We start from the raw sequence: 25,872 nt of genomic DNA on the forward strand, positions 1-25,872 counted from the left end.
GCCCATCGTGGTAGCACGACTAAACGTAGTTGTACGCTAATAAAAATGGTTGCCTGCACGAGATGTGACTGTAGCCGAGGCCCATGCTATGCGTGCGTCTGTCTAGCTCTCTGTTCTAGTGAAAACAAAAAAAATGATCGATTCAACTCCCTGTTTAGACCTCCATGTCTAGGGCATATGCAAACCTTCTGTATGTATTATTACAGGGGTAAAAGACTCATCTGATCATCATGTATGGCATTGTGCATAGACGAAGTGTTAACTAAGCACGTGGACGCAGCGGGACAGAGAGAGGGAGCGAAGACGGTAAACGGACGAGAGGAAGTCTCTCACGTCCGCCCGTCTCCCTGCTACACGAAAACTCAAACGTTGTCGCCTGTAATGACTGAAATGAGTATTTGTTACGTTATAGTCTATTATTATTATTATTATTGCTATCAATGGTGGCTTACCATAACGATCATGCGCAAGGCCCGTATAAGCCTGTTTGAACATACGAATCCGAAGTTTTAACGGCACGTTCGATGAGAAGTATAGTTTCAGAACTGGGGTACCAGTATAGTATGATAAGGTTTGGTAAGATAGGAAAATTCAGCGCGATTGTTGTGCAGTGCTCTTGGATAACTTCTCAAATTAAATGCTAATTGTTTTGTTTGTGCACCATCGCTACTGCAGTCAAAATGATAGCACGTATAAGCCAAGGTCTGGCCATTGCACACCGCAGCATCCCCTAAACACGATCTTCAACCCAGCCCGGACTACGGCCACATACCATTCCCACAGACGTATGTAAGTTCCACATGTCCGGGTATCCGTAATCTATGTGCTTTCATATTTGTTCTATTGTCGGTCAATGTTACTACTTTTGTTATTGTTGATATCGGGTTTGTCCATTCGTGTCCAAGTACAAGATTTTTTAACAATCCCATGTTTTTTTCCCTTTTAGCAGCCGAGCATCGTGTTTACAACCATATATATATATAGTTTCGTCATCAATTAGGTATTTCGCTCATTTTGTCTTAACGCACTGTGGCCGACGGCGAGACTAAGTGCCGTTGATGCTGCCGTCCACCGCTTCAGGGTAACGGTGTTTTGCCATGATATCGTGCCTGTTGATGGGGTCCCGCATCCTTCGTCGACAGTAGGAACGCGTAGGGGGTAAGCTGATGTGTGATACGTTCAGCCCGTGCGCAGCTACGACGTAAAAGCGTATTAACGTAGTAAGCGAATTGGATGCAGTTTAAGCTAGTACTCGAAACGCGGTCGTTGTTGATGATAATGGTAATTATGTAATGCTGTCAGAGAAAGACATGAGCGAGCAAACGGCCAAATGAATAGAAAAAAAAATTTCAAGTTCACATGGTCTTCATCGATGGCGTTGTTGTTACCGTCGTTGTAGTTGTTGTTGTCGTCGTCGTCGTTGACCTCTCTTGATGTAGTTACAACGTAACATTAATCTCAATTAAACCGCGTTATTACTCAAGTTACTTGTCCGTACATACACGTGATACACGTACATACACAAGAGAGAGTGAAGCAAAGGCATATGCGGTTCTATGGTTACATATTTCTCAATTTCAGGCTACTATACAAGTGTCAATGTACCGTACAATCAAACACTCTCATGAAATTTGTGCTCATTAGGAAAGACTACTCGTTGGGTAGTGTTTTTAAGTCGCCGGCTTATTTCAATTGCCACCAACCCAAAGGCCTCTCCCTCTCTCGCTACGTTTTAATAGTGTTTAAAATGAATCAGGATGAAAATTCGAAACGTGTCCGGTTTTATAACACGCTGTTCATGTATGGAGCGTTATTTCGATGCGATCACCCCCACACTCTGCTCACATCTAGCGACAGTCAGCTGCTACTTGTACTGATGTTCACTCTGTAATTCTTAACGTTGCGGGAGCCCCGTCGAAATTTTGAGTTCAAGTAACTCATGATTCAGGGCAAACATACACGTAGAGTAAGCAGCAGGAATTTTTGCGAGGCGAACAAGGGGCCTGTCGGAAAGTGTGAGACGCATATTGGCAACAAGGGCATTTTGCCTTGCCTCCGTTGGGGCTAAGGTGATTTTCAGCAACTAGAGAAATCGATAAACTCGCTTCTCCGCACAAAGGGCTTGAACAGTCGGAGTAGCCCAAACGATTGCCAAAATGCCGCTATGGGGCCTACTGGCAAAAAAAAACAAGCCGAACTGGCACGGAAGGTATTATTGGCAACACAATGAGCAAAGAATATACTCCGAGACTGAGCAGGGATATGAAACACGCCCTGTTTCTGAACAGTGCCATATGCTATAATTGGCTATATGGAGAAATCGCGCGTGACTCAAAACTTTACCTGTCCCAGCCCATTTCCACGCATATGTGGGAAAAAAATTGCAGAGCACAGAGTTTACGTGTGTGCTCTGTGTCCGGAGAAGAGTAGTGGGTAAAGCACACGCTTTACCATTGCAGAGCACTGAGCGGACGACGGCAAGGTCTGGCGCATCGCAGGAGGTCCCACACTGGACGACGCCCAAAGGCTTGTAGAGAGCATGGTGAAATCAGAAAAATTATGGGTTGTTGGTTTGGCCGCATCACTCGAAAGAAGAAAAGATTCGAACGTGAAAGACGACGATTAGCTGGTGGGACCTATGCGGAATTTAAGTGAGAAGGCTCGCAGACGATACCTCACCAGCTCCGCCCGTTCTCCCGTTTTAAAATAATACGATCATTTATTGCAGCCTTGTAGGGGTCGTCTCTCGTTGCTTTTTTAGGGCCCCCTAAACGTAATGTTACGCTCTGAACCCGCAATAGATCGTTCGGGTGTGCTAGACACTTGGTAAACGAAGTTCCGATTACGATCCGTAGTTCTTATTCCCGTTATGCTACCTGTTGTCGCTGACGTTCCACTAGCTCTCAAGCCAATAGAATGATACCCGTACTACAGTTAACAAGCTGTTTTCTACGGTAATAACAGCGTAATAATTTTCGGCAAATAGCATTATCTAAATTGAACAAGTTCGAAAGACTTCACAGCCGCAGCAAGCACGGTGGCGGCGGCGGCCGCTCGGGCGATCGTTAGGCTAATCATATAGAGAACGCAATTATTACTGTTTGTCGTCATAGTCGATCAAACTAACAACCGCTCAATGAGACGCGGTTCATCGGTGCACTTCGTTTTTTCGTAGATTCACAGCATCGCGATACTCATATAAGATTGTATAAACTATATATGTATGCCACTGGGACAGAAATTAGTCGTGCATCGTTCTGTGACTATGGGCTACTATTGGTTAAGTGTCGTGCTTTCGGATGCCCATATTGCATTCAGTATTGCTACTAGCGGACGTTCATAGACAGAGCCCCGATATCACGTTGCGGCTGATTATGTACTCCTAAATAAAGTATCAAACTTCCTCGAGTCACCGCAAAAACCGCAGGCTGGCTCGTTTTAACATTATATTGTTTGTACCTAATGTAAGCCTTAACGCAATAGAAGCCTGCCTTCGAATGGCCCTTAAAGTTCTGCCAACAAGATTATCGCTTACGTATCGGGATCTCAGAAAAAAAAAGAGAGCAAATAAAGAAAGTGTTTTCTTGCAACACGGGCTCGCGCAAATGGGTCAACGTGTTCATCTGCAACATACACGGTACTTGATCAATAGTGATAATACTCCAAATGCGAGGACAAATCCTTTTCGGGATTACTTTCATCATGCTCATGGGCGTAAGCAGCTGGAACCTGTTCCAGGCAGCTTTTAATTTTGGCACACGTCAACGAGACAAAGTGTTCCTCTTACATAACATTAATAACAGTAAGACAGTTATAAATGACCCAGTACAGCCATATCCGTAGAGCTTCTAGCCGATCATATTAGCAGCAATATAATAGAAACTAAGCATCGCAACATCGACCGTCATTAATACGCAGCTATATTGGTAGTAGCAACAGTATTACTATCTGCAATGGCCGTATATTGAAGTAGCTTGGCAATAGTCCGCAATCACTTGACCTGCTTCAGTAGCAAAAGCGGCAATTACTTCGTTGACATCATCATCATCATCATCATCGGCGTTAAACCGCAGCGATAGTAGCGGTCCATAGCGTATACCCAATGGACAGCCTCACGCGTCCGCTGGGCGCTACTGCAGCGACTTACAGCATAAAGAACTACAATAAAAAATAGCAGTAACTGTAAGGGTCGCAGCCAGCGAAGGCGCCGTTGATGCGAGCATAGGAACGCGCTAGGACGAAGGGCCGTGCTCAGTTAAAAGGTCGCTCGCGTCCTTCGCTCGTAAGTGAGCTGTTGTTGTCAATTGTGTCCTCATTGGCGGCAGCTGCACGACGACGTATCTTTCGCGAACGTATTTTCCCACAGCTAGAAGAGAAGAGATAGTTTAAGAGCGGATTGCATCGGTTCCATGTAAACAACTAAAAATAGAAAATGTTAAATGAAAAACAAATGTTCCTGCATACTTTTAAGAGCTTCTGTAGCATGAAGAAGTTAAGCTTGTAGTAAGTTCCAGGCGGGACCCGGCACGGAGCTTTTGCGAAGTTTTATGAAGGTATCTGATGTGACCGCCTTTAAGCAACGCTGGGTCAGTCGAGTGCTAAGCACACGAGCTGCAAAAGCATCTTATATATATATATATATATATGTATATATATATGTAAGAGTTGGAAATATGTATAGTTTAAATTTGAAGATATGTTCAATGTTAACCTCTCTTGCGAAAAACCCTAGGATACAACTTTGTGTACCTGACTATGACAAGTGCCCCATGGATACATCATTCAAGGAATATATATACTGTACGCATTACCGTTAGAGTTACTTCACGCAAAGGGGGTGACGTCCAAAAATTCGACCATCACAAACACGTTACAAGACAACGTTAGCAAATCAAATAGGTCAGCCGGCTGGAACAGCGTATGTAAACGTGTACGTTTGTTTTATACCGGATTATAATACCAGAGAATGAAATACCGGCGCGAACTTATTATTTTAATTATTCGAGCTGACTGTGATTCTAAACGGTCCCGGCAGCCTTCTCACCTCCATCTCGTAGCACCATTTTCGAAGCAGGGGTGGTTTTACCAGTTCATCTAGACCGAATTCATCAGGAGTGAAGCGTAATATAGAGAATGTAAAATCGATGCTCGACCGTGTTAACTAATCAGTGACAACACTGTGGTATACCTCTGGGTCGAGCGATTACGCCCAGAATGGTGGTTTGCTCGCTTACCTGAGATCAGTGCTCGCGGTTTGCCCTGGCCCCTTCGTCCCTCTAGTTTCAAGCTGCGCACGCAACACTCACCCCTTTTTAGCCCCCTGAGGGTGCCTTGGTGCGCATTACCAGCTTATTTTAGTCGTGACAACATCGTTCTTTAATAATAGTAATTTAATAGCTAATTAATTTAATTAAATAATAATCGAATAAATGGTCCAACACGTGTTATCGGCGATCGTGTATACAGAAAAGTATACACGTAGTAGTAAGGTTCAATTCATATTACTATCTATTTATTCAATACTATAATTATCGAGCTAGAGTCGCCCACGCTATTTGAAAACGTCTAGTGAGTTTCCTGTAAGAAACGCTAATTAGTTTGTCGTGGAGAAGCTTTTCTAATTGAAAAGTTTTTGTTCCTGTCTACCCGTATGGCCGCATGCATCTGGGAAAGGTACATGTGGTCCATACAGGTGCTCTCAATTGCAGTCCTAAATTATCCAATTATTGTAAATAAACCATCTACATATAATCCAATAGTCATATCACTTCGATATCAATCGATATCCCTTATATCTGATAAATTAGCCATTAGTAAAGAACTATGCTAAATTTTTCCGTTTAGGGAGCACTTTCATAGAAAGATTCTCATATCAGCATTCGCCCGCTCTATTTAATCGTGTAAAGTACGATTTATTGCAACGGACAAGTTGTCCTATCGTCCACCACTTGCCAGCTTTTTTTGGCCCTTAGAATATCTTCCATTTACAGAGTCACTGGCATCTATTGCATAGGGTAGTATCGATTGGCCCAGCCCTAGGGGAACCCACCCTCTTGAAATCGTCACCACTCAATTCAGTTCAGACCTGATGGGGCTTTTGGAGGGGGAACCACTGAAATAATCTTAGAAAATGGTTGTTTTTGCTATACGACTGCTGCTTGTCGTTGCCGTCGTCTTGATCGTCATCGTTATGCTCGCTCGCTGTCTTTCCGTAACTACTTTTCGTCTGGACGGCCAGCGCTGGTCGCCGTTTCGTCCCTCACGCTGATACCACCAGCGGAGTAAGCACGATTGGCTGTGGCGTTTAATTCGACTTTTCGATCATAATTTCGTTTGTTTCTGTTAACTGTTGTCTATTGCTCTGTCATTGCTTCTTCTGCGCCCTTCTCAGGCCTTTTTGCCTTCGCGATTGCCGATGAAAGCTCTGACCGCTGTAGGGAAAACTGCTATCCATAGCGTTTACCATCGACTTGATCCCTTGTTCGCTACGCTATAACACTCGCGGAATGCGAGGTTTTGCTAATATGCTTGAGCATCTATGCAGATATATGAAATACAAGTAACTGTTTCTGTGTGGTGTATCAGCGTCTTAGCGTTTGCATTTGTGCGCGCTCTGTTATGTATCTGCGGACGCGTTTCGGGGCGTGTTCGGCGCGGACTCTGATAACTGCATCGCTTTTAATCTCTGTGAACGGTTAAGACACTGGCAGTGCAGCTATGGTCTACGTAGAAGACGTATGGGCGAACCAATCTTCATCAGTATTGCCTCGGCCGGTACGGCTATTACTACAGTCGCAGGAATATAGAGTACAACACGGTTGTGTGAGTGGCTTTCATCTTCGGAGCAGCAGCGGCAGCCGCCACCGTCATCACCAACGAGCAAAGTACCACTCTCGCTCGGTGTCTTAGCGGTGTGTATTGCTTCAATTCAGTATCTTCGTTGGCTTCTTTGCCTCGACCTCTCCCCCCCGCCCCTCCCCTCGGTCTCGAGCCCCTCAATCTGTTCGGGTTCATTCCCGCTTTGTCATGCCCCATCTCGAATTCTGCACTGACCCGCTATCTTGTCCGCCGGATCTTGATAACCAACCGAACAGTCAGGTCAACGAGGTAGCAACGATCGGACGCTGTGATTGCATTGCCGAGTGCAAATCAACAACAGGAACTGACTCGTTAAAGTTAATCGTTATCTCTCTTGATCAAATCGATGCGTCAAGAGTAAACGGGAGATTTTCGAATAAAAGGGCGAGCAGTACCGATTATATGGGGGAGAACATAAGCAGGGCTTGAACAGAGCGAACTTATTAACAGCAACAATGTCAGCACTGGACTAAATATCGGCACGCATTTAAATACAGATCCGAGACAGTTTAGGCAGGCGCATTTGTCGCCGCTGGGGTCAGCTGATAGCATTGCTTTTGCTTACAAACTGACCAACGCTGCCGAGAAGTCTCTTTTTGTCATAGGACTACTTTCCGCTTAATTGACGCTATCAATTGACGTTACTAGAGAGTTGTCATCGTTGCTTATTGATTTTTAGGAGGAAAAGACGAGAATACTAAGATAGTTTCCTAGGAAAACTCTTCTGATAGGAGAGCTTTTCGGCGGAAGAACGCTCGTTGTTTTCACCACTCCATCGAAGAACTAATAAGGAACTAGTAAATTCCTCTCATAGTGATATTATTTAGATGGTAAAAAGATACCGTCTACGCTTTCGAAAACTAGATCAAATGTAATTGACTCTGAGTCGAAATCGGTCCTTGAAATCGTTGAAGTGAGAATCGCATTTTTCACACGGGCCTATTACGTTACGCTGTTCGTTGATAGGTCCTGTCTCCTCTGAAGAGTATGAATGGCCGTCTCTTGATTCAGCCCAATTGCTCCGTTCGACCACCATTCGACACATAAAAGCATCGTACTATTTTTCCAGGTCAATTGATTAAACCGTTTGCGTGTAGAAAGGAACAATTGTCGATGCTTTGCCAACCAAGTAAGTTTAGTATGTTTAATAACATATAACATTATACATTGGTGTGAGTTTAAAAGTGTGAAAAATCAAAAACTGAGAGAAACAAACAGAAGCGTAAAACAAATCTCGCCACATCGTGCTTGAGTTGTCTGTCGGATCTAACTGAAATCACAAGATAGCTAAAGCATGTGTATGGTTTCTGGGTCGGCAAGCACTGAGAATGCCGATCCGACAGGTTATACCAAGTTCTACTGTGGCAGTACGCTGTCAATAGATACCATTAAATGAAATCAAGATTTTGTCAAAAAACCAAAAATGCCGATTTCTCTAGAGGATCGTTATTAGAGTAGCAACACCGTCGTCGTCGTCAGTTCGAGGTAGCGTGTTAGCGTTGATACCGCTATTCGAAATACTCATTTTAAACAAAATGATATATAAACCGTCGTAACACGGTAACATCTTACCGAACAGTCACTATCTTCAACACGCGCTTCCTTTCAATCGATCATGTGATGAACCCTTGATAATGTCGCCCTTTCGTGGAGGGAATTATGCCTTTATCCCACACAGGGTATAGGCTGCTCTGTACGATAGGCACGCACATACACAGACAATCATGCACCCATGAAGCATTAGTCACAATTTATATATTAACGTAACCGCAAATGGTCGAAAAGAGATAGACTATCCACGTTAATACAGAATTGTAGAGCAATTCAAATATAGCATCAGCCTCAGCTAATAGCTTTTCAACCGAACTCAGTATTATTGTTAATATATATAGTATATATATATAATAATAATATAAATATAGTTAATTAGCAGGACACACAAGCAATGCGACGTAGTAGCTGACACTACTAAGAAAAGCTTCATTCATGAAAGCCTGAATGCAATTGAAAAAAATAGAGACGCTGTGTTTCTTAATAGTGAAACTCTGCCGGCGCGCAAGTCCTTATCGTTCGTAAAAATCTGTTCCTATAGGTAGCCGTTGAAGGAAGAGAGAGAAATGAACGGATTGCGTCTGAGAACTACAAATTACGATTTGCGATAACGGGGATGCTTTGCCGAAGCAGCGGGGCCATCGGTGCCTATTTCACAGGTTCAGATCGCTACGAAAAGCGTCAGAGGAACTCTTGTACTCGTCGCAATCACAGCGAATTTTGCTTCCGCCGCTAAAGCAACTGACGTGGCCGCTACGGCTGTTTGTCACAGTAGCCGATGCGCGCAAGACGAGCTGTCGTATTTCGTTGTGTTTCGTTGTTTCTGTTTGAAGCTGACCGATGCTGTTTATCGTTCATAACTTCGTCAGACGCAACAGAAAATTCTGATGAACGCAATGGATAGAACGGTAATAACACCAATAGCATCACCACAAGTCCAGCAGTTTTCATGGGACGCGAGTCCGCTTGGACGCGTCGCCGTGGCGAACATAACCGCTACAAGAGTAGCAGCAAAAGTTACTATATACATAGACCTTTAAGAACAGTTCTCTTATCGCAGAGGACGACAGCTTCGCGGCGGATAAAGCCAATGTCGGAAAGCCCTTTGTGCGCGTATAAGCATTATTAAGCGTTAATGCTCTTAGCAGATTGGAAGATGAGTTTCTGAAATTCATAAGTTGGACAAGTTAAAACTGTTAGATATAACTGTGGGTAATTTCAGACGTGCACTAATAGCCTCTGCCTACTCATGTTATTCACTACGGCTTCGTCTCCTTTCCGCGTTCCATTCTCGGACGTTGAATTAGCGGCCATATCGTATACAGATCGCCTATAGTGGTGTATGGCACGCATACGTCCATCGTTGGTAGGACCTGCCGGATATAATGTCTGCCACGTGAAAGCAGTCTTCCTATACTATCATATAGAGATGTTTGTTCCATTCCTCTGCGTCGGTGGAAATATGACGTGTGTTTACTTATAATTCGAGCCTAAAACTATCGCTAAATTAATTTGTAAAATAACAAATTTGATCGTGTAATTCCGCGACGTCGATGCTCATCATGTCTTGCTATGTATGTACGTGCACACCCGTTGTTATCTATTTCTATTCAAACCACGGCGGCAGAACTGGTTCGCAAACAAAAGATCTTCTCTGCCGTTTACGTCGTGAAAGGAGCGAGTGAAAGCTGGACGGATAGTCAGTTACTCTGTCCGGTGCGTGCTATCGAGTGATAATAGAACACGTGCGTAATGAAACAAAATGATGCTATAGGAAAGTACACAAATGCCCGAGATGGCTTGTCTCATCTTCTCTGCGCGCCGAAATGGCCTGTTTGCGTTATGTGCTAAGCTCACCGGTTCATCGAGCAGAAGGAGATGTCAAACATCCTAAACAAGAGAAGGAACGTGTCCTGCCTTCGTCGGCGTGCGTATTGCGATACATGAGTGCCGTATTGCTTGGCCGTTGTCATGGCAATGAGACATCAAGTATCGTCGTTTGTGACGTTCTGCCGCACTGCAAGGGCAGCAGTGAGGTGCTTGGCCTGAGATGACGTTATCTCGACAATCATCGTCACCGTAACGCACCGTCGGTAACAGCGTTTTTAAGCATGTAGACGAACGAGATTTCGTGAAGAGCTAGTGCTAACATGTGAGGATGGCTAATCTAAGTAAAACATAAGTGGATGAAAACGATGCAAGGCCCGATAGGACTGACAATATCATCGAAAAGAAGTACCAAGGCTTTGAAAAAGAGTGAATCGTGCGTATTGAAAGCGGTCGCTATTTGACTGAAGCTGAGAGTCGCTCTCGGTTTTTTCGCTTGCAGATATTTGTATAATGTTTCCCTATACATAGATGTGACTGAAGCCGCGTATGGGATTTCCTAGCCGACAAAAATTAGTTGTACTAATAGAAAATGTACAATCAGAATTATAGCGTTGGTCTTCCTGTCGATCTGATGATATGGGTGTAGCCCAAATATATGCCGAATAGCATGTGAAGGCCATACCTTACAACGACGTTTTGAAAAGGTCCTTCTAAGCTCTAAGTTCTGTAGTAGCCTGCTCGAATTAGGCTGATTTGCTCAGGTATTTATTGGTACCACGGTTATGCGCCACTGTTGAGCTCTGTCTCTTGGGCCAGAACATTGAGCTGCCACTTAATAAGAACCACTGGATGAAATTAATTTACTCAATTTACACAAGAACTTTAGCTGACTTCTTTGTTATACACCGTGGTAGCATCATGCGGTTCTATTTGAACTTAATCACTTCCACACAACTACAAAAAAGTAGTTCTTCTATTCAGTTACCTAGAAGGTCGATAATCAATACTGTTGATGGTATTTTCGTCTGCCATATGCGAACGAAAACCAATAAGGATCCTTATTGGTTTCCGTGATTAATTTATAGGGTCTGCGTTGTTCTATATGACAACTCTTCGTAACATATTGATGTGTAAACGATTGATATTTAGTTAGACACCAAAAATGTGTGCACTCAGTTAGCATAATGCTAATGTAAGATACGTCTTCTTGCCTCGAAGAAGTGCATGCAAAATTTGAATCGGCCACTGTTAGCTACAACATCAACATCAACATTATCAATATTTATTTATCAGAGAGATACTTTTGGTAAAGCTATAGTGATATCCACAGAAAATGCGTCTTTATAATATTCAGGCCAATGACTTTCGGCCAAATGGTTCTGGAATCGTGCGTTGGTTATGATTTAAGGACACCGACTGGACGGCTAGCGGCGTCAGGCCCAATTGTGCGACTCGAATCGGAAGTTCAATTTTAATAAGACAAAATAGGCCTAAGTACTGATCCGGCGTTTCCTCGTTCGATGCTATAAAATGAAGATCAATCTCATCCATCCAACTGAGACATATTATTTGCGCCGTTCGACCGGAAAATCTATTCGTAGAATATGCTCACTCTGTAGAAGGGCGCAACCATCATAGGTTTTTTAGAGATAGAAGAGCCTCGAACTACTTCACAGTTCTTCACTGTAAGACAAGGAATCTTGTAGAATTGTGCGCCGAACGGATTCGCTGCCGATGTTGGCGTATTATCATGAACTTACCTAAAGTCATGCGTAAAAAAACGTATGAAATATGCAAACTTCCCTATCTCGAGTTGCTGTATGCTAAAATAAATGTGCCTATTTTCAGCAGCTCCTATTAGGGCCAACGACCAATATCCTATACGTCGCTAAACGGCAACGAAACTACGTCGAAATGAAAGCGAAGTTATATAAATATAGCGACCTTAGAAACGTTTTCAATTAACACTTGCCACCATTTTTCCTCGAAAATTTTCGCATTATAGTTATATATGGCAACTTAAACAATTCGGTCGTATCTTCTCTCCGTACTGCGGAAAAGGGAGTGGCGGTATGAGCGCACCTCGTACAAGTAACGTGAAGCGTCCTGACTGCTGCTGCTGCTGCTACCGCTGGCCGTGATTTGTTCGTAATTGAATCATGGCACCCGAGCCAGGGCGGGGATCAGACTAACGACTCGATGTAATATAATAATCACCATAATAATAGTAAGTATCGTAATCACTATATAATTGATCAGCCTTTTGCTTTTGGTAATCGGCAAAAGTGTGTGTTTCGCATGTAAGCTTTGCCTCTTCTCGACGTTTTCTGGCCTTCGGATGTTCTATCATTGAACTCTATACACCTCGACTAGCAGCTTCTGCTTGTGCAATTGCCCTTCCCTAATCTTGCTTGTTGTTGTTGGGAATCTGCCCACAGCGAACAGCAGCCCCCGTGTCGATCCAGATCGATTCGAATTACCAATTTCTTTATTGCCAATGACGTGAATCTTTGTAGGAGTAGAACTAATGTGATGATCACCATAGTGATAACAAGATGACAACGTATCATAATATCAAGACGTTGAATATTGCCGCGTCCCAGTGGAGCAACCACGTCGCCATACCGGGACGTCGTCGGCGACGACGTCGAACTGAGAGCGCCTTTAGGTGAATCAAATCGATTTAGTGCCTACGGGGCAACGAATTCGAAGAAGCGATTTGGGCAGAAAAACAACGCACGGGTCGATGATTGTCGTTGCCTGTTGATACCGTATTTTCCTCGTCGTGGTTGTTGTCGCCTCTGTCATCACCATCGTCGTCATTTGTTCAAGTGGACATAGCAAATTTTGTCCGTACGAGACAGCATCAGCCGTCAGTAGGAGGGTGAACAAGGTGTCAGCAAGAGGAAATATTTATTACAGTTTATGATCGCTATGATACGACGCGTCTTAACAGCGGCATCGTCGTCAGCATCACTCCGATAAAATATTCTATTACCGGACATTATCACCAAGGGGCATGGCGCACAGTTTCCTTCACAACAGTCACAACGAAAATAGTCGTTGGGGACTGTGGCGGTGATGTGGCCGGCCGGCCGGCCGGCCGGCCGTCCGTCCGTCGAATCGATGCTACGCTGTCGGCGTGGTCGTTAGTTCATTGATGGCATCGAGGATCCTAATAGCGTAATTTTATTGGTGTTGCGTTGTCGGCTGGCTTTTCAACTCGAACGTTTAGCGTCGATGTCTTTTAGCTTTTTTCCCTTCTATCTGCCCCGATATCGCCCGTGTAACCACTGTTCGCGCACAACGAAAACTCAAAAGCAAAGGGCGGCATTTCAGACAGGTCCGAAAACAATTCAATGGGGAGTAGCGTGTGCTTCGTTCTCCACGTAGATAAAAAAAAAATTACGAACGATATTGGTTAGAGGAAATATGTTGCCGGCGGGTCCAACCGGATGTTCTGGTTATAATTTGATTTTTCTTCGGCTATTTTCCTTTGTTTTTTTTTTAGTATTTAAACTACGAATAAGGGATGCAATGAGAACAAAGTAGGTCTGGTGGTTCACGCTCATATATAGATTTCGCTCGAAAGGGAATACCTGCAAACGGTACTTTGTCCTAAGTCTAGCATAATTACCCCAAAGAATGAAAAATTTATTTTCACAGTTTTCTGGGGACGTGGGATTTTAGAGGACGTGGTTTGCCTCAACGACGGGTAGATGTGCTACTACGGCATCACCTTTTAGGGTTTGATTCTGTGAAATCGTATTGGATAGATATATAACAATTTATTTAACATGATTTAGTTGAATTTAGTGCCTTTCAGGGAATGAGAAATGCCGGGCCACTGATCATGCCTACACTGGACTTGTTCAGATCTGCAAACTATTTAGAGAACGATTACCTTGACCCGTTAGAGCTGCCACTGTGTATATGACGATGCCGAAATACTTCAGGACCGTAAGGGTTCGTTTTATACTATATTGGCTTAGCTTTGAGATAGGCTAAGATAATGCCTTTCAATATACAGCTTCCAATCATCCTGTAGACTTTTCGAATCATTGAAGAAGTTGTCTGAAAAACGGACCCCTTCTGCATGATTTTTGCATTTATTATTTCTGAACTATTTCTGCCACCTCTTTCGACAATATGAGAAGACGCAGTTCAGAGCAATCCCGACGAGAATGAGCTCTGTACCGGTTTCATGCACCCATAAATTTAATATTACATATATATATCATGAAAATCTTGGAACACTGTAGGTCGGCAGATCATACTGAAGAGACTAAGCACATGCCTCTACCGTCGGTCTTTGCAGCCACAGTCACAGAAAGTTGATGTCTAATAACAAGTTCCGTAGAAGTAGCATCAATAGACGCATCAGAAAAAAGATCTATAAAAAAAACTATATAATGTAAAAAAAAGAAAACAGATTGGACGCAGACTTTAGATAGATTTTAGACGCGTCAGGTAGCCAGTATATACGTAATCAGATTCTTTAACTTTCTACTTTAACGTATAGAAGATTACGTAGAATAAAAACAACATTATTTATCAATTGATTTAACAAAATATACGTACCCGCCTCGACGAAATTGACCAACTGGGCACGCCAAACGATTAGTTGATCCCTATCGGCCCTAGAAGCTTGCGTTCAATGCCGATATCTCAGAAAGTAGAATTGTTCCAGTTCGATATGGTAATAATAATAGAAAATGATTGGCTTCAGCAAACGCGGCGTGTAAAGCAGAATACGTTACTTTAGGTATCCACACGTTACCCAGCTAACTCGAAGGCTGTAGAAAAATGAAAAAGGGCAGGATAGCAATTTTTTTTTTACAGATTTTATAGTGGTCGAACAGCAGCGATATGGTACGCTATCCGAGATCCGGATACTTAAGACCATGAAAATACTCGCTTAGCCGTTCCTCAATCTTTAGTATACACTACTGTTGATCTGGCACGACCGCTTACTGTCGGCTTCGCGGCGACGAGAAGTCAGCATGAAGCTTCAACACTTCATGAAGAGGGGGCGAGCTGACACTTTCGCCTAGCAACGATGAGGAACACCTAGTAACACTTTAACGCGCGAAGAGCGATTCTTATTAACGATTAGCCGAGGAAATCGTTGGCAAAACGGTGCAACAAAGGAACCGTTCTTTATGACATGATTGCATTTCTTCGGCCAACTGGCATTTCTCCGATGACTCGCACCGTTCGGCCGACGTAGAGGTAAACATCTAGCCTAACCTCTAGTGGGTAGGACTTGAGAGGGTAACTGAAATTACGTCTGATAAAGGAGTCAGTAGTATTATTAGTCGCAAAATTAACGAACATCATTATACGAAGCGGACCTTTCACGTGTTACCGTCACATACTGCAGTAGACCTGTAATTACGAGGTGGACAGCACTCTAATTGATGCCCTTTCGTGTCGAGAAGGCCACACCTAGGCCTGATCTAATGCAATTAGCCAATAGTGAGATAGAAAGTCTACTGTTGTTACACCTTTAAGCCGTTTAGTCTTTCTGATAGCTTAGTGGTACGACGATGCACTTATTGCTTGTTGTTGGCCATACGTAGCTTTTACTTGACAGCTTGTCGGTATCTTGTACGGATGAAAATTGCTTCAGGCGGCCGCTCCGCATTCGATTTCAATTGTATTGCTCGTATTTTATTTGGCAGTCAACGATGTAGTTTCGTCCATGACTTAGCTGCACGTACAGAACACGGCGGAGACATGGCTGAGCTGAAAGTAAACATGTAGGTTTGATCGCAGAATGTCGCAAGCAGAATACCTGCACTTGGGAGTTAAAAGCTAATTTAACCATAATAGTGCCTGTGACACTTCTACAATATGCTCTATAGTAAATATGTATGTAGAGAAATCTTGAGTGCTTGTCTGAGCATAAGATTTTTCACAAAGATCGGAGTAACGATCTGGGTAGAGCAGCGCTCACTATGACGTTCAATCACCAATTGATCCGAAACTGAACTAGAAGTTTTACATTGAAGTGAAACAAATGCCAGCATAGCTCAACTCTATGTGAAAAGTAAGAGAATATCTTTGTAAGTCAACAAAACATCCGTGAGAAGGGTTATATAAAAAAAAAAAAAAAAAAACTTCGTTTCGCAAAATAACAAATAAATATTTCGAATAATTAGTCCATTGATAATAAACTTACTAACGCTGACATCATTGCCGTTCCAAGGACACATGGAGACCGCTAGCTAGCTACTGGCCGTATCCAGATGGGCCGTTCTATAAAACAAAAAGCCCAATAAAAAACGATACACAGAATGGTAATGATTGAATAAATACGAAACGGCGACACTTATAGCTATGGAGACACTATCGGCGAACGTTGTGGGACGTCATCGATGGCAGATCATTAATTGTTTGCTATTCAGCTTTTTGTTGCCAATTTTCTCGTCCTCTCAAACAGTACCTCACTGATCGCGCGGACGTCGCTGACGTCGTTTATCGGTTAGCCGAACCCGCGCTCAGTCTTCCCTCGTTTGGGCTCGAGACCAGTATTCTAGTACTGGAAGGGCACACGCTCCATGGAGCTACCGAAAAATACCGGCTAACAATATCTGACCAGGAGGATCAATTGGAAACAAAATTAGTTTCTGTTTGGGTGGTACTACGCTCGAGACCATTCAATTACGCGAAAATTGTTAAATGGGCAAAGTGAAAGGATGACAGGGCGTTACCCTTTCGTGAATCTGTTTCGTATTTCACGTATAAAAACGTAACTGTTTCGTGTAAGATACGGGGTAGTTATACCAAAGAGTCAACCTATATCAGCTAGTGTGGACCAACTTAAACGTCATTCATTACACTCGGGGCGGGGGGCTTCGATGAAAACAGATACGATAATAGGGCACTATGTGTCAGCCTCGCTAATCACTGCATCGCATATTTGTAAATGTCTTATCGCTTATTAAGATTTCCTCATGCACATGAGTACTAGGACGTTTTTTAACCGATGGTATAGACATACTTTCTGATTTGCTAATTTGATTGGATTTCCTCTTTATGTATCCCTAGCTGCTCGCACCTTCTCGGCGCGCGCAGATGTATTATTAACGAAACACCATGGTATTCAACATAGTCGAAGGGGTTATTTCTGAGAGGAAAACATTTTTTCATATCTATTACAGGATACGTGTTCCCTTCAAGAACTCTACTGCTTCAGTCTAAATACACCCCGTAGTATACAATGATTTTTTGCTTTTCTACAGCTTAACGGTAAGTTTCCATACTTGAAAGGCATCATTCATTGGCTTTAAAACCTTAAAAGCTACACAACTGGTCATTATTTGAGGTAGCTTAAACATCATCAGGAGTCTATGTGACCGCATTGTTTTCAGTATTACCATCGGGCACATTTGCATTCGGACCAGAATCCTCTTCATCATCTCACTTTAATGAGTCGCATTACCTACCTTTACGCGGCATCAGTTGAAACTGAACCGGCGATCCTCGGCTGAACCCTTGGAGGAGCTACGTTCAATACCGCCCAGCAACTCGCGCGACCACGACGTCAACAACAGAACCAAACAGTACACCGAGATGCAAGAAGTAAAGAAAGCAATAATGGTTCCATAAGTTTCCCGCTGAGGAGGTTCGCTTCAGACGAAACCACCGTCTCACCGCTAATTCAGAACCACTCAATTCGCAGTGACTCGAAAAATTTGCCGCCAGAGTAAGGTTTTGGTAAGGCTTCAGTTATGCTGCTACTCTGATCGCTACCGGCCAGCGTTTTCTGCCGCATCTCCGAACACCCGTCTTAGCCACCCGGAGCGCGTAGCCGATCGTGCGTTCTGTATTCTGTCGGTGTACGTTCTAGCAGCAAACGACAATGTCCTTTACCGCCTAACAGCCACTGTACCGCAATCTCCGGCATCGCAGATCATCGCTGACCTGCTGGGCGTCGATTAGCGTGTTCGAGCTCCGACTTTGTATGTCCTTCCTTCGCTCCGGCACAACGCTGAAGACAACAAATCCGAAAGCTACGGCAGAAGCATCGAGTTGTCGACAAGGCCGATATACTAGGTCGGCAGGAAATGCAACTAAGAGCTTAAGCGGGCGATCAGGCAGCAAATTCCTGACGGCCTGTTAGAATGTATGGCTCACCATATCAATAGCCAGAGGCGTTGCGTTTGCGTTTTTCACGGAGCGACGTGCGCCGTTCGCTGGCGACAGGCAAAATGACGCCGACTATTTTATATGCTGCTGAAGCTATAACAAACTGGCAGCAATTGTGGCCCAATTTGTGGGATTCCTGCTTATCAGATGTCTGTCATTTGACGCAGGAAGACTGCACCACAAGTGCTATCTTGGGTGCTTAGTTGATCAGTTGCTTAGCTCTGGATAGTCAAAATTGGGTTGATGTGATTTGTTTGATGGTGTGTGTATGTACGTCGGTACGTGCCTGCCTGCCTGCCTGCTAACCTAGCATGTGGCATATATATATATATATATATATATGTAAGTAGATATAGGGCTCAATTAGATGCTCATGGGCTATAGCGGTCAATGGAAGTCAACTAAAATGGTCACCCAGCATTTGGCGTTTATTGATGAGATCCGGAGATTAAAGGACGTGAAGGCAGAGTAGAACACATGATGTATAGTATACAGTATTTATGTGGAATAGATACGTCTAGAACATCACGTAATTCTAAGTGAAATGTTTTCACTGAGCAATATTGGGCAGCCCGAAAAAAGAATCAAATACGCATGTTAGTTGGAAAACGTTGCCCTAAAAACGTGTAATAACTATAGAAGCAAGAAACGAAAAGAATATTATAACAATCATCCCAACCCTTCACAAGGTATTCAGCTAGTCCAAGCAAGCACCCGACAGAGCTCTAAAGAGGTCAGAGTTCTAGTTATAAGATCTGTAATTTTAAAGTTTCGAAATATTTGCAAAGAAATGCTTAGAAGGAGAAAAAATCATTGACATCCTAAGCAATAAAGGCAACATCATGATCGATGATCACAAGTGTTCCTTTGTAGAGATTCTCCTTGAAATCAAATATGGCGTGGCCAACTACTGAGCAATGGCTAGCTTATGTACTCATGTATCTGAAAAGCTATTTATTGATCGGATCTTTAGGCTCTTTCTTGTCTTCTCAGAAATCGTTGTATAAGGATAATTATGGTCATGCTAAAGGTATGTCATGAACTACCCAGCTACTTGATTTAATCCAATCTAAAGTCACTCATATAAATCATCAATAGTGTATACTTCGACCTGCCTAGGGCTTTTAACCGAGTCATATAATAATCATCTGAGACCTTGTCTAAACTGAAGATATCTCCAAACGCCCTTGTTCTGCGTCATAGTAAATCGATCGAGACTTCGTCCTAGATTGTAGAGGATGTTTATGTTGTTATATATATTCACAGTGGAGTGAAGGCGGACAGAGCGAGCGATAAAACAGCGCGGCTCAATTTGAGAAGAGATTATAACAGGCTTGGCCTAACACTGCGGCCTGACGTGTTTGCTTTTTCAGCGCGGCGGCGACAGAATAACTTAATCCGGAACAACGGAGAGTTTGTAACGCCAGTAGATGCTCGATTTAAATGCTGAAAATGTAGACATTTTATCCCGTTTGAAGAAGTAAGCAGTAGCGGCGCGTTGCCGTTTCACACAACGATAGCTCACGGGTGATCTATAGCCACTTTAGTAGAATGGCTCAGTTCTCAAAATGTTTATACCACGAAATCGTAACCTTTCAGCCTTGACCTCCGTAGCTTGTATATGGACTTCAGAATGGTCACGTAAGCATGCTACAATATATAGTAATAACGCACACTTCGATGGCTTTTTACGATGATGATATGCTCTGTTATTTAATGCTATGTTGCTACGAATGCTATTTTTACAATTTAAATTCGTTACTCAGAGCTGTGTTTGGTCAAACGAAAGCCGAACTGACTCTATAGCCACTTTGTAGTGCCTCCTGTGGAAGGCTTGCTCAATATACGGTCGAGCCTACTTACAGGACGAACGGCAAAAATCCAAAAAAATAAAAAAAAACGATTTTAAAAAAAAGCTGAATCTCTGAATTAGCGACATGTAGGTAAACATTACGACGCGCCTGAAACGTTTTGAATAACTCAAAAGATGAAAGCTGCATATGAGAGTAATGTCCACATGGCCAAAAGTTAGGACAAAAACAAACACCCATCTAATACCAAGAAAGAGGCAGCTACACAGCAACAGCACGTTACGTGCATTTTAACGCTTGCAGAAAGCCTAAACGATTCACTATTCCGACAGATTTGTCAAATTATCTTCTTGGCAAAACCCAGGTGCCATTTGTTAAATGTCTTCGGTGATTTTTTTATCGTTTCACCTAATTACCAAAATTGCAGCTGTCTAAATAACAGATTAGCTTTACGTTATCCAAAAGTGCTCTACAGGTAGCACGGTACACAGGACACACAGAATCCGCGAGCTAATATATCGTAAGCGACTCGACCGACGAAGCAACGAGACAGCAGCTGGCGCCAAATACTAGCATGGCTAGAATAGATCGATAAGTTGTTTTACACATCGATTCAAGCGAGTTTCGTTGAGCGGTCAAACAAAGAAATAAATGTAGCTAGGCGCCCAGGGGGCGGAGCCCCTTTCATCCGTTACAACAGCAGCAGCTTTCGCCGCCTGGAGACACGCGTCTTAACTGCGCGAACGGCGTCGTTCCTCCTCATCAATATCAACATCAACTTTATCTTCATACTAAAAAGCTAGTACCTATCTCGCGTATACAACTATTTTCAAGAGGAATTGAGGTGTTAACCTCATCTAGTAACTTCAACACATACAATTCAGGTGATCAATGACTCGATCAGATACGACAACGGTGTAACGCCTCGGTGGATCAGGTATAAAAGCGATGATTTAGGAAAGCTGGGACAACATTATCCTCTGAAGGTGAGTACATATGTAAATGGTAAATATTCATATGTACGTGGTAGTAAAGCTTTGTAAGGGCTTTACTGAACTCCATTCATTCGTTCATGATGATGCTGAGCGCCTGCTAATAATGGTGATTGCCTTCTTTGAACTGCGTGTTATGCCCAAGGTTACGTCAGTAGCCGATATGATCACAGTGCGTTTGACATGCGGCAAACAAAGGCCTTCTTTTTTCCTTAAATAGAATTTCTATTTTGCCCGACCCTCGAGCCGCCATCAGCCTGCAACATACGACCGAAAGAAACACGCAGAAATGCTTGACAATGGCTTGATAAAAGTAGCCCACGCTGATGATCCTTCCACTACATCGCCTACCTCGAGCTCAAAAGCAGGGAAGACAAAAAATATATTAATGCCATCCATGTATCGGCATCCTTGGAACAATTAGTATAGAGTCATCCATACGCTGCACTCATGAAGTGCCCAAGGCGTTTATCTATTCTGTGAGTATGGTTACTGGTAGCGTACCTGAGCAAAAGAGCTAAGCGTTTCCCTTCATCCTTAAAGAGAGATCGAGGTGACAAGATATACTAAAAACCTCCTCCGTGGCCAGATTCGATAGCAGGTGGTCAACGTCACGATCGTGTGCTTGGCCATCCTTCGTTTAGCTCTGAACTTTGTGCGCTTCGCTGTTAGATACTCGATTACTTCGACAATGGCTTTCAAATCGAGCTGATGAAGTCGGCAAATTAGTACATCGTCATAACTCTTCAACATCGATACCGGTAGCAGACCAGTCGAAAGCTCGTCGCACATCAATGAACGACAGGATGAACTATTCGAATAAGGTACGCCGGTACGTTCAGTACGCCGGTGTCTGATCGTACGCCCGTACACAACGCAACGGGTATTAATGAACGCGATAGAGAGCCGGAGACAGAGATATAAAGAGGAGGAGAGATGGAGAGGAAGACTCCTCGCGCCAGCGCTTCGAGGTAATTTGTAATCGACTGTTCAGCTGAACGAATGAGAAAGCAAGCGAGTGCGATACTTCAAGCTACGGTATTTAACGAGAATGGGTTTTCACCTACGAACAGCAGCATAAGTTAGTAGTTAAGTGGCAGCAACTGCAATCATGGCACATATCTTGCGGGTATGCGGGTGTTAACTGGTAGGTGGGCTGATTCGAAACAGACAAAAGTCGATTAGAACGGAAAGAAGATTAAAGAGCAGCAATCGCAGTTCGTTTAACAAATTGAACTCGCTAAAGATCAGCAAATGGAGGTAGACGAAGGATAGTCTGGGCGAAGTTGAGGCTAAGCGGAAAGGAATCGAACGGGAGAACATCTATGATGGCTTCTTGCAGGGCGAAATTGCCATCATCGATTGCTGAACGATTCTTTCTGTTTGAGCTAATCTAATGCTTAATATCTCTGCATGTCCGTCCAAATGCTGATCATTTCTGAGAGGCAAATAGGACAGGAGACGGCGGACGTTTGATCTATCTCTTAACTGCGCCTCTACAACAACAGTAACATATTAGAATTCCCCATGTTTTCCCTATATTAGGAGAAAAATTATGATGATAACGTGTTAATATTCATATCGTCATAACTACCATATATATATATATATATACATATATACATATATATATATATATATATATATAGGTACATGTGTAGTACTGATCGCTTATCTGCTCTAAAGAGGCTGTTTGTTGAAAAAAAGTTGCGGAGTAAGGTTACGAAATAAACGGTAAACTTGATAAATGATTCAGGAACGACCAAACACGTCAAGACTGACATAATCTGATAACAGCAATTTACAAAAGAGATTAGTGGATCTATACATGTCATGGTAGCAGAGAGATCAGACTCAGCCGATCGATGTAAGTTAGGCTCTTCGCTGAACAGCCAATTGACGATCAATACAACTTGTGTTGTTAAGAATAAGAAGGCCAAGTTTTGGTCGGATTCGAAGCTGCTGTTTTTCGATAGACGGGTGTATATGCTTGCATCCTACGCATGTATGTCATATATTATGTTAAACACTAATCAATTCACTCGATCTTATATTGACGATGCATGGGCTACGGGGTACTTACTGTGCACTCCGGTATCCGTCATTTCCTATTTTCTCGACACAATTTTACATTGCAAAAGAAATTCACTGGAGTTGAGGTGCTTGACCGTCTATACAAAAATGTCATTACTTACTGCCGTAAATGAAGCACCAACAGATCTTGTTCTTGGAAACTTTATCGAGCTTACTGTAAAGCCACTCTGGTTGGAAAGCTAATCGACACTTCTAAGGTCGTTCGGTTGTTTTTTAGAAATCACTGAGCAGGAGCAGGAACATCATAGTCCTGCGTAGCTCGCGATCGAGGTACCACATCGCTCATCCGCGATTTCTCTCCATGCTTCGTCTTGTTGGCTTTAGCGTTGGTATAATCTATGCCCACAACAGCTGAGCAACTAAAGAACGTTCTAAAGGTTGACTGTAAGTTGATACAGACATTGCCGGTCTGGCTTTGCCCCTGAGCGCTCTGCTATCCTGCGGGGTACTCAGGGAAAGCAAACGAAAATGAATGAGACGCAGAAAACGGAAAAAAGACTTGAAAATACATGAAGGATAAGAAGAAAAAGCGAAGAATACAACTGTCACGAGGTTGACGCCTCGCAAATGTTCTCACACCATCAGAACTTGTCTCCGGGCCCCAGGGCCGCATGCCATCTTGGCCTGATTGGGGTTCACTCAATGTGCTTTTGCGTGCATGTGTGTGTGTATGGGGCGTGTGCTGACAGGGTTCACCCACGGCTACGGCTGCTGATGTAGCTGTGGCCTGCTTCTTTCTGCTAAAGTGATCTGGTAAGAGACGCTCGGTCCGCGGAGGTTCGAGGCAGGCAGCGGTAGTAACGGTGGTGGCGACTAGCAACAGCAGCGGACGGAAGTAACGCCGGAAATGACAATGAGACTCGCAAATGATGACGTGTCCGGTGGAATGCAAAAAGACGAGCTTTGTTTTTATGCACAACTCGAATGAACAAGCGAACACAGTACGCACCGCGACTGCCTTGGCCGACGCACCGTCCTACTGCCGCTAGGCCCTTTCTTCCGTCAGATTCTGTAACGATTCTGACCATTTGAGACGCTCCATAAAAGGGGAAGAATGCGCTAGTGGCTGCTAAGTGCCAGAGGGAATGCCCTGTTCAGCCGCTATTTCTTACACCCCAAACGCCAAGCAGGAAGAGAACCTGATTCAGAGGTCTGGGCTGCGCTGCTGGCGGCTGAGATAGCTGGGCAGAATCAGAGGCAAGCAGTCGGCGCGTAGTCAGTCTTTGATAGGGGTACAAGCGATTCTGCTACGGAGTGGACAGAGGATAAAAGCTAGTGAGAGCTAAAGGCTCTGGGTGGCAAGTCTTATGGAGCTGAAGCATTTTGGTGGCTTGGGGAGCTGGCCAGCTGCTTGCATGGCGTCTCGACGCACCGACCGTCGGCCCGACGACGGACGTGATGAAAAAGTGAGAAAGTGAATCGGCCAAAATGGGTCCCGAGCGCGAACCAAGTCATGCTGACTTAGATGTTGCAACGGCAACGTTCGCCGTGGCAGCGCCGGCGGTTTCTACTACTGAGCTGACTAAGATCTGAGAAGATTGAAGTCCTTGACAAGGACACGCCTCGCGGAGAGGTCTGGCCTGTTTTTTCCCAGGCAAAGTAAATGGGGCACGCTAGGGAGCAGTGAGGGAAGAGGCAAAAGAAAAAACACGGAAAACAACGGCAGTGAAAGAGAAATCTAGATAGAAGATGAGCTCTTGTGAGTGGTAGGGCGACTCAGGGAATGCGCAAAGTGAGGCAACGAGAGAATGAAAACATAAGGAGCATCCAGGAGATCAAACTTTGCCCGGAAACGATGTTCTCGAGGGACGACCGAACCGGACAGGGCCATGTTAACCGAAAGACTGAATGGCTATGGACATGACATACAAGGATAAAAAATTTGAGAGAAGAGGAAAGACCATCTATGCGACAAGGATACGCCATTTTAAAGGTACGGAACAACGTCATAATCATAGCCACAATAATAAACGGAAATGGACAGATTTCTGAAGAAAAAGAAAACCAAGGTTTCATAATTTAATTTGCAGAAAAGACGTACGTATGTACTGTATTTGTAAAGATGCTATACAAAGGTAGTTAGAATCCGATAGAACTTAAATGTTTATCAATCGCTATTTATATGTACTATATTACGTCATGAGCATTTAATTGCAGGAGACGTGAATATATATATATATAGGAGGATAGAGAGAGAGAGAGGGAGAGGGAGATTACCTTGTTACTAATAATAATTATTATTAGGATTTTACAAGCACATCAATCTTTGAGTTCCCTTCAGTACTCTGAATTAATGCAAGCTTGCACGTGACCAAATGACCACTTGGGATATTTCGGTAAGCTACAATCACAGTTTTAGGTAAACCTTCGTTATCGATCTCAAAATGTACATTGTCCCAGGGGTTCAAACTTTTAATGTAGTAGAACGCGGCACACGTTCTATAATAATGATGCTTATTATCATCATCATTATGGTAATTGCTTGCAGAATCTCGAACAATTAAAAAAATCTATCCAATTTTGTGCTATAATCATTCATTACAGGGATACGGCACGTCCCGTATATGTGCACCGCTCCTTCA

The 25,872-nt window shown here is 43.5% G+C and overlaps 1 long non-coding RNA gene across 2 annotated transcripts; it reads left to right on the top strand.

Moving 5' to 3' along the window:
* Window positions 1-234: 234 nt before the first annotated feature.
* Window positions 235-21,184, top strand: LOC147756116 (uncharacterized). 2 transcript variants are annotated; one of them, XR_015326639.1, is made up of 5 exons: window positions 8,856-10,672; window positions 12,245-12,466; window positions 14,056-14,205; window positions 17,406-17,493; window positions 17,616-21,184. It is a non-coding gene; the product is annotated as an uncharacterized LOC147756116 (long non-coding RNA). The 2 variants fall into 2 exon arrangements; XR_015326640.1 differs by lacking the exons at window positions 8,856-10,672; window positions 12,245-12,466; window positions 14,056-14,205; window positions 17,406-17,493 and adding exons at window positions 235-378; window positions 676-789.
* The last annotated feature ends 4,688 nt before the right edge of the window (window positions 21,185-25,872 follow it).

This window comes from Varroa destructor, unplaced genomic scaffold, assembly GCF_002443255.2.
Source record: "Varroa destructor unplaced genomic scaffold, Vdes_3.0 BEIS01000004.1, whole genome shotgun sequence".
In the NCBI taxonomy this organism is placed as follows: domain Eukaryota; kingdom Metazoa; phylum Arthropoda; class Arachnida; order Mesostigmata; family Varroidae; genus Varroa; species Varroa destructor.